Genomic DNA, 7529 nt, shown 5'->3' on the forward strand with positions numbered 1-7529 from the left:
TGGAAGCTCCTTCGATGCGTTGCCGAGTGCACCGGAGCAAGACATAGATGCGTTTGAAGAGCAAATGTGATAAAACGCCTCAATCTGTTGGGTCTAGCTCCTCCCTAAAGTCTGCATACGCTCGCATTCGCAAGCTTGTTCGGCGATTTACCACGATTTTTCCTTCTGTCAAACTCACGGGGTTACCACCTGCTCGGCTTTGGAGAAGTAAAAAGCGTCGTCTTCTCCCAGCTGGAGCGCACCAAAAAACGTGAAAGCCGTTTACTTTCAGATGCATGCCTATTGCCAGTGAGCCCCGCATCTTCCTTTGTAACCACTAAAATTGTTGAAATTCATGAAGATATGCTGGCAAACAACCGTGATGCGCAAGTCAGTTTCAAAGGCAGATGTGCAGTATGAAGGTACTTTTAGCAACTGTGGATGACGTTAAGGCTATCTAAGAGCACGTTGGTAAGACGAAACTGTGCAATGGTGGACCGAGCACTCTGGAGTATCGACACGTTGAAATAAAAATTGGGCATATTTCGACAACAATCAGAGATGGCGGCACAAGAGGTGCTCTATTGTTCTTGACCCTAGTAGCTCGAACTTACTAGTATGTCACAAATGTTCTGGCCTTTCAAACGTACTGCGAATGCAGCAGAAAAAAACACATGAAAGAATGCGCAGGCATAGGCTTTCAGGTTCGCGTCCGTTGACTTCATACCAGAGCAAGGACAAAGTTGCAGCACTGCGTCGGTCAAATTATGCTCTGAAAAGGTCCAAAAATCGTCTGCTGAAACGCTTTAACAAAATGTCGGTGGAGCTTGCAGAAGGTCATATGCACATGCAAATATTCTCAAGAGAAGAACTGGGCGAGAAATCACGCACAATTGATCTCCCTAGTGGTCGGCTGACTGCGGTAAAGGAGTGTGTAGCAGCAGCGAGGTTGACGAACAAAAAAAGCAGCAGTAAACAGAGGATTCGCTTCTGACGTGCGCGCTGTTGCACATACGTAGCCAATCTGCATACTCGTTCCTGCGAGGTAGTGAGGTGCTTCCACTTCCTTGCGTTACGACAGTGTGCAAGTTCCTGTGCATGATAAGAGTCAGGTGTGACTTTGACAAGAGATTTTTCACAGCCTTTGAGAAGGAGATGTCCACTAAAGAAATTTTTCAACGCGACGGAATACTTGTTATCAATGAAATGCGCGTTCGAAAGGAAATTCGAGTTCATTCGAAAAAGATGACATACAGTGGCTTCACTGATTATGAAGGTTCTTCAGCAGCCCGCGACGACCTTGCTGACCACGGGCTTGTATTTCCCTTTCGGTCATTTGGCAACAAATATATACTCAGCCGATAGCAGTGTTTCCAACACTTTTGCTTGAATACGCGGTGGTCTTAGACGGCGTGGTCGCCTGTGATGGCGCAAATACGAACCGTGCTATGTAGAAGGAGTTCGGCGTCACTGGAGCATTGGAACAGTCCTGGAACTACTTCAGTCATCCCGTTGATGAGAAACGCAATGTATATTTGTTTTCTGACGTCCCCCTTCTTATGAAATGCGTTCGAAACCATTTACTTTCACAGAAAGTGTCGAGCGTTAAAGGCGATCGCGTTCACTGGGTGCATTTTGACAGGCTGTTTATGGGAGACTCTAAACAGCCGGAAAATTTGCATGTTTTCCTCAAAATTGCTCTGTTCCACATCAACCCTTCAACGACCAAAAAAATGCTGGTGAAGCTGGCCACTCAGTTGTTCAGCTGAAGTGTAGCGAAAGGCTTGCAGTTCTACTCGAAGTGAGGCACAAAAGGGCTCGAAACGTCTAGGGAACAGAAGAATTCACACGAAGGTTTAACAATCTTTTTGATGCTCTAAACCGAAACCATCCAAAGGAAAGCATCACTGTTGGCAGTAGAGATTTGAGTGTCCTGGCCTCGACGTTGCATTGCTCAAAAAATGCGAAAAAGGAAAGACCACAAGAGCAAGTTGCCTAACCGAGCACACTGCTGAGGGCCTTCTTGTGGCTATTTTGTCGGCACTGGAACTATAAACATACCTGCTAAAGGAGTGTGGTTTCAAATATGTTTTAAGACGAAAACTTAACCAAGGCGTGTTGGTACGCTTCTTTGGGATTATGCGACAGTCTGGTGGCCAAAATGACCACAAACCTATGCCCGCATTTCTGCAGCTTTACAACATGGTGTCAGTTTAGAGTTTTATTAAATCCCCTAAATACGGAAACTCACGTTGAAAATGAATCTCGCCAAGGTGCACCTGTACTTACACTGAGATTTTAAATTTGCTTTTGACGACAGTGTCAAGTCAAAAGAACACCTGAAGAAACTCGAAGAGAAGCTAAATGGCCTAGTTGCTGCTGAAGAGGAAGATGACCACGTGTTCGACAACTTGCATGAAGCACCGGCAGCTGCAGATTGCATAATTTTTTATTTAGCTGGTTTTATATGCCGCGAAGTACATGAGAAGCACTAGGTGTGCAAAATGCCGTGAAGGATTATTGGAACAAAGAGCACTTCGTCATCAGCCGGAAAGCAACCTTGTTCTGTGTAAAACCAGGCGAGGCCTTTTGCACCCAAAGCGATGTCTTTTTCAGTTGCTTCATGCAAAGGAGATGGAATTTCACAAGCATGCGGCTCTCAGAAATGCCTATGAACAAACATTGCACAACATGCTTGATAAGTACAAGTTTCACTTCTCCTGTGCCAATTATAAAAAGAAGTTATTGCTGGCGTGCTACACAGATATGTAGTCATGAGAATGAGGCAGTTCTGCAAACAGACATTTGAGGCAAAAAATAAGTCGCAGTAGCTGCAAAAGCTGTTGAAGCTTCAGTAAGTGAAAACTCTACGTTTAATTTGCTCAAATAAATGGTGGGCGCCATGAACTTCCTCGTGTGTTCAAAATGTGTGCCAGTGTCCAGTTTGTTTATGGAACGTAAACGCTTGTACGAATACTTCATTTATGGCATGCTCTCCGTATTTGTCAAATAAATGTGAATCTGCACAAAACTTTACTGCTTTTGCGTCCCTGGCTTTTAAATGACAGTCGTCCATATGATCGAGAAATTCGCAAATGCCGACAAGCCCACGCTTGTCCGTCCTGTACACTAACATCACAACCACCTCTACCAGAACACTAAACTTCAGTTATTAAAAAATGCGGCCTTCGAATAGCCACTCCGGAAAGCTGTTTTGCAGCGCATTACAATTTAACTGCGAGCTTATCTAGGTTACAGTACACGTAAAGTTAATTTTCGCGGGGCGGTTTTGGCATCTCATCATGGTAAGTTCAGTGGGTGAGGTAGGTATTGTAGCCGACTACCGTTGCGCTGGCCTCATTTTGCCATGCGCCTGTACCGGCATGGAAGAGAGCGTGCACTACATGGCTATCGGAGCACGCTTAGTCTCGTTAAAAGTATGCTTCCTTCAATCCAAACAAGGTTCCTTGTGAAGCTGGAATAACATACGAAGAACGTTTTATGATGCTTTTCACATCCGTAATAACTCTCGCCCTGCTTTTCTGCTTCAAAACCAAGGCGCTTGTGTCTGCCGCGCCATCTGCCGAGCGCTACGCGATACATGCACAACTTTTTTCCGCCTGGACGGCCTTCGTTAAGCCACCTAGCCTATTCTTACAGTGTTCTCACTGAACGTGTATGCAGGCTCAGATCAAATGTTCAGAACGCATATCCTTGTGCAGAATAAAAAAATCATTTCAGGGTCCCATTAAAGAGGTTATGCGTACGTGGCCAGAAAAAATGTTGGAAATATAATATTTTGAGGTTACGTTTTCTGCTGTGCATTATACAAATTTCATACAAATTACTCCTGAACAACCTCACTCACCCTAGTAGGTCAACACCGCGTTAATGCTGGAAAGTAACTCTGCCCTGCGGTCACGAACCGCCGTCTTGACCTTCTCTGGAGGCTCTTTTTCGGCGTGTGTGTAGATGTTCAGCCTTTTTTCCTGGCGGCGTGCTCGGTTGATCTTGTGGACACAGCGCGCCAGGAGTCTCAACAACCCCTCTTCTGCAAAAAAAAAATCAGGTTAGGGTTACTATTATTCTCCTCAAACAACCGAAAAGGAAAAAATGTAACTGTTACATACGGGTCTCAACCTCATGTATAAACTGGTCGCGCAGTTTCTATCGCCAAATTATTAGCCCCGCCAGCGCATTTCCCTGAGAACCACCACATACGTACACCTGCCCATAATTTCGTTCCGCGTTTCTGTGAAAAAACACCTGATAACATCGCACTTTTTCTCGAGTAACATTTGTGTGCGCACATCATAAGAAGCCAAGAAACACTGTTACCAAGCACATCAAAGGGAAAATCAATGTGCCTAATAAATAAAATAAAGAAACGATAAATAATGGAATTGAAGGTGGATGAAAAAACTAGTTGCTGCAGGTGGGGGACGATCCCACAACCTTCGCATTTCGCGCGTGATGCTCTACGAATTGAGCTACCGCGGCGGTGTTTCCTCGTTCACTTTCTTGGGTAATTACTTTCCCTCGTAGAACCCTGGGAGTGGATGCGGAACTTGCTTTCTGCCACAGTCATCACGAGAACGCAATCTTTTTGAGCAAAGGCAACCAGCCAATACGGCGCCGCGCCACATCTTTGCTTTTGTTGCTTCACAGCTGCTTCTGCGCTTTGTCCACGCCAGAAACTCCAAATAGTGGTGCAAACACAAATACCGGCCGCACCCAACGTTGGTGGATTGGGTCAGTTGGATAAGTCTGCTTAGGAGGCGGCTCCAACTCGTCTATCCCTTCAGAGATGGCGCTGGCATCGCGTTGTGATCGAGCCGCCGGCTGTCGGCGGGCACGTTCAGTGCTTTTCTCGGTGTCTGTCTAGGCTGTCTGTCGCCGGCGTGCACTCCGAAAAAGTTCCTTTGGTGTTATCGCTTATCTATAAGTTGGAAAATAGGTATGTGACTTAGAGATCACGTGCATTGTGTTGTAAGCCAAGTTTGACAAAGAGTCTCTGTGCCGACATGCAGCGCGCTGGGCTGCCAAAGTGGATATGCTTCTCAAGACAAAACGTGCAGTCGGCAGCACTTAACGTGCCGAGGACTTAATCACTTTCAACGAGCACATTGTTAAAGGCAGCATTGGTAAGATTCCACGTGGCAGGTGGACGCTTAAGGTGGGTGTAGAGTAACTTATTTTCCCAACATTCCTGCGCACCTATCAAAAGCAAAAGAACGAAAGCCCAGAAGAAAACCTTCGAAGCTAAGAGCAACAGTAAATTGCGATGTTCGTATGTCTGAAAGTGATGGCGACGTGATGTAAACATAAAAAACAGTAATGCTAAAGAAACTAAGGTCCCTTCCGTTCTAGAGAGTTGTTCAGAGGAAGCATCTTCGTTCCCTGCTTTCCAAGAGCACTCGAGTTGCGAGTCCTGGCGTGTTCAGCTGATGACTCTTCAAAGTTGACGAAGACAGTGGTATTGTGATCGACAGGGCTGTGGTTATGAGGAAAGACTTCACTGTTGCACTAAGCTTATGCGGAAGGCTTGTTCCTCCGTGCGTCTACAACGAATATGGTTCGGGAGAACCGCTAAAACACTCCAGCTTGAAGAAACTATCCGCATTTCTCACTTACGTTAGCAACCTAAAAGTGTGCACGGGTTGTCATTGTGGTTTAATCTCCTCGATTTCGGCAGCAACATCAGCTTTCAAGACCCAGGACGGGTGGAGGAGCGCAAAATGCTTTAGGCTGTCTCAGAAAAGCTTCTGCCCACCGTGCAAGAGCACAAGAAAAAATATCCGAGCACGGGAAAAACGGAAAAAAAAAAGAAATCCGAGGAACGACCCAAGCCTCACCCAAGGGTACATTTAAAAAATAAAAACGTAACTAAGAAAGAGTGATTAGGGCTACAATTTTTGGCGAGAAATCCAAAAAAGAAATTCGGGCTTTCAAATGTGTCTACCTCAAGCGCAACACCTTGCTCTTCACGCAGTGTTGAAAGCTTCAAAAGCAAATCAGCGAGAGGATAGCGCTATAAAACCGACTGGTTGATGACTTACCTCTCCCTTAAGATATCAAGCCCTGCTGCTTATAGGCTGATGTCAAAGATGAATATTTTCCCACTACCTACGTGATCGCGCCTTAAACAAATTATCAATGGAATGCCTTGAGAGTTCGGTTTTATCAAGGCTTCGCTTAACAGCATTGTTGCACTTATGAAACAAATGGAGTAAGGTGCTGTGAAATCCTCATACTAGCGGAAATGAAAGTGCGCCAAGCTGTCACATTCAACAAGCAAACATATAAAGTAGACTACCAGAAATCTACAGCCATGGCAGATTATGCATTTGTGCTTATGTTTGTGCCTCCATTTCATTCGTGGGTACTACCAATCGCCAGCTTCGCTACAAAAAATGCATCTCCTGAAAGAGTCCTCGCAAGGATGGTTTTGAAAGCCGTCAAAGAGCTTCATAAACAAAATGCTACAGCGATAGCCATCATAAGCGATGGAGCAAGCACAAACAAGTGAATGTGATCAACATCTGGTGTGACAGGCAGCTCTAAAGCACATAAGCACAAAATTGAATATCCCTGTATTCCAGACAGCAGTCTATACTTCCTCTGTGGTGTGTCTCACATTGTGAAGTGCATAAGAAATCATCTGCTTCGTCACAAGTACGGCGTGGTAGGTATCCGCTTATTTATGTTAGCTTGTAACAAAATTATCGTGATCACAAAATATCAGCTCCAACTTTTCAATCATCTTTTTACTTTACAGAATGGTGAACATAAAATCAACTATGACCGTTACTGTATACTTCAGGACGTTAACAGCGAGCAGCAGCTCCGTGTAGTACCAAAACTGACAAGAGAGCATGTGAACCCCGACACTTTAAGAAAAATAATGTGCAGCTGGGTGTTCAGGCAGGTGTAATTGCACACATTCTTGTTGCTCTTAAGTTATGGTGAAATTCTTGCATGCGTAGCAGGAGATATCTAAAATTGTTGCTTTCTTTGCAGCTTTTCAGCCAAAGCACTGACATTGGCCTAAACATGCACAGAAGACTTCAACGCCCCGGCCTTGAAAACTGTGATGCAACAGCGCAGTTCACATTACTGGTGAACGATCTCTTTGATGACCTAAAAAGAAGCTGCCACGTTTTGGGATAGGAAACTCATCAAAAGAAATTGAGGTACGCAAAAACCAGTCAGTTTCGCCACAAATACTAAGCAGTAAATGCGACAGTAACAAGCTTTTTACAAGAAATTACGCTTGTACATACAAGGGCAACATTAATTATAGTAAACATATTTGGTGTGGCCTGTGTAGACATGAAGGAACAGAGAGAAGTCGTTCACCAGAATAGGCCCCGGTTAGAACACGATTGTGATGATCCAAGCATGAAATTTGTTCAAACATGTGGTTTTCATGTTGCTACTTTATCCACTACAGCAAGCGTGTGATAGTGCAGAAAGTAGTGCAAAACTAACGTCACTTTTTACTTCCTTGCGCGCTACTAATGAATGTTACATAGTCGTTTTGTTTTAAG

The 7529-nt window shown here is 44.7% G+C and overlaps 1 protein-coding gene across 3 annotated transcripts in view; it reads right to left on the reverse strand.

Annotated features, from left to right (window-relative positions):
- LOC139061314 (uncharacterized) overlaps positions 1 to 3915 on the reverse strand; it is a 101662-nt gene extending 97747 nt beyond the window's left edge. For all 3 annotated transcript variants that reach the window (XM_070541152.1, XM_070541149.1, XM_070541153.1), the window contains exon 1: positions 3848 to 3915. The gene's annotated coding sequence lies outside the window, so the exon portion shown is untranslated. The remainder of the gene's footprint in view (positions 1 to 3847) is intronic.
- Positions 3916 to 7529: the final 3614 nt, after the last annotated feature.

The sequence above is a fragment of the Dermacentor albipictus genome, chromosome 6 (assembly GCF_038994185.2).
Source record: "Dermacentor albipictus isolate Rhodes 1998 colony chromosome 6, USDA_Dalb.pri_finalv2, whole genome shotgun sequence".
In the NCBI taxonomy this organism is placed as follows: Eukaryota; Metazoa; Arthropoda; class Arachnida; order Ixodida; family Ixodidae; genus Dermacentor; species Dermacentor albipictus.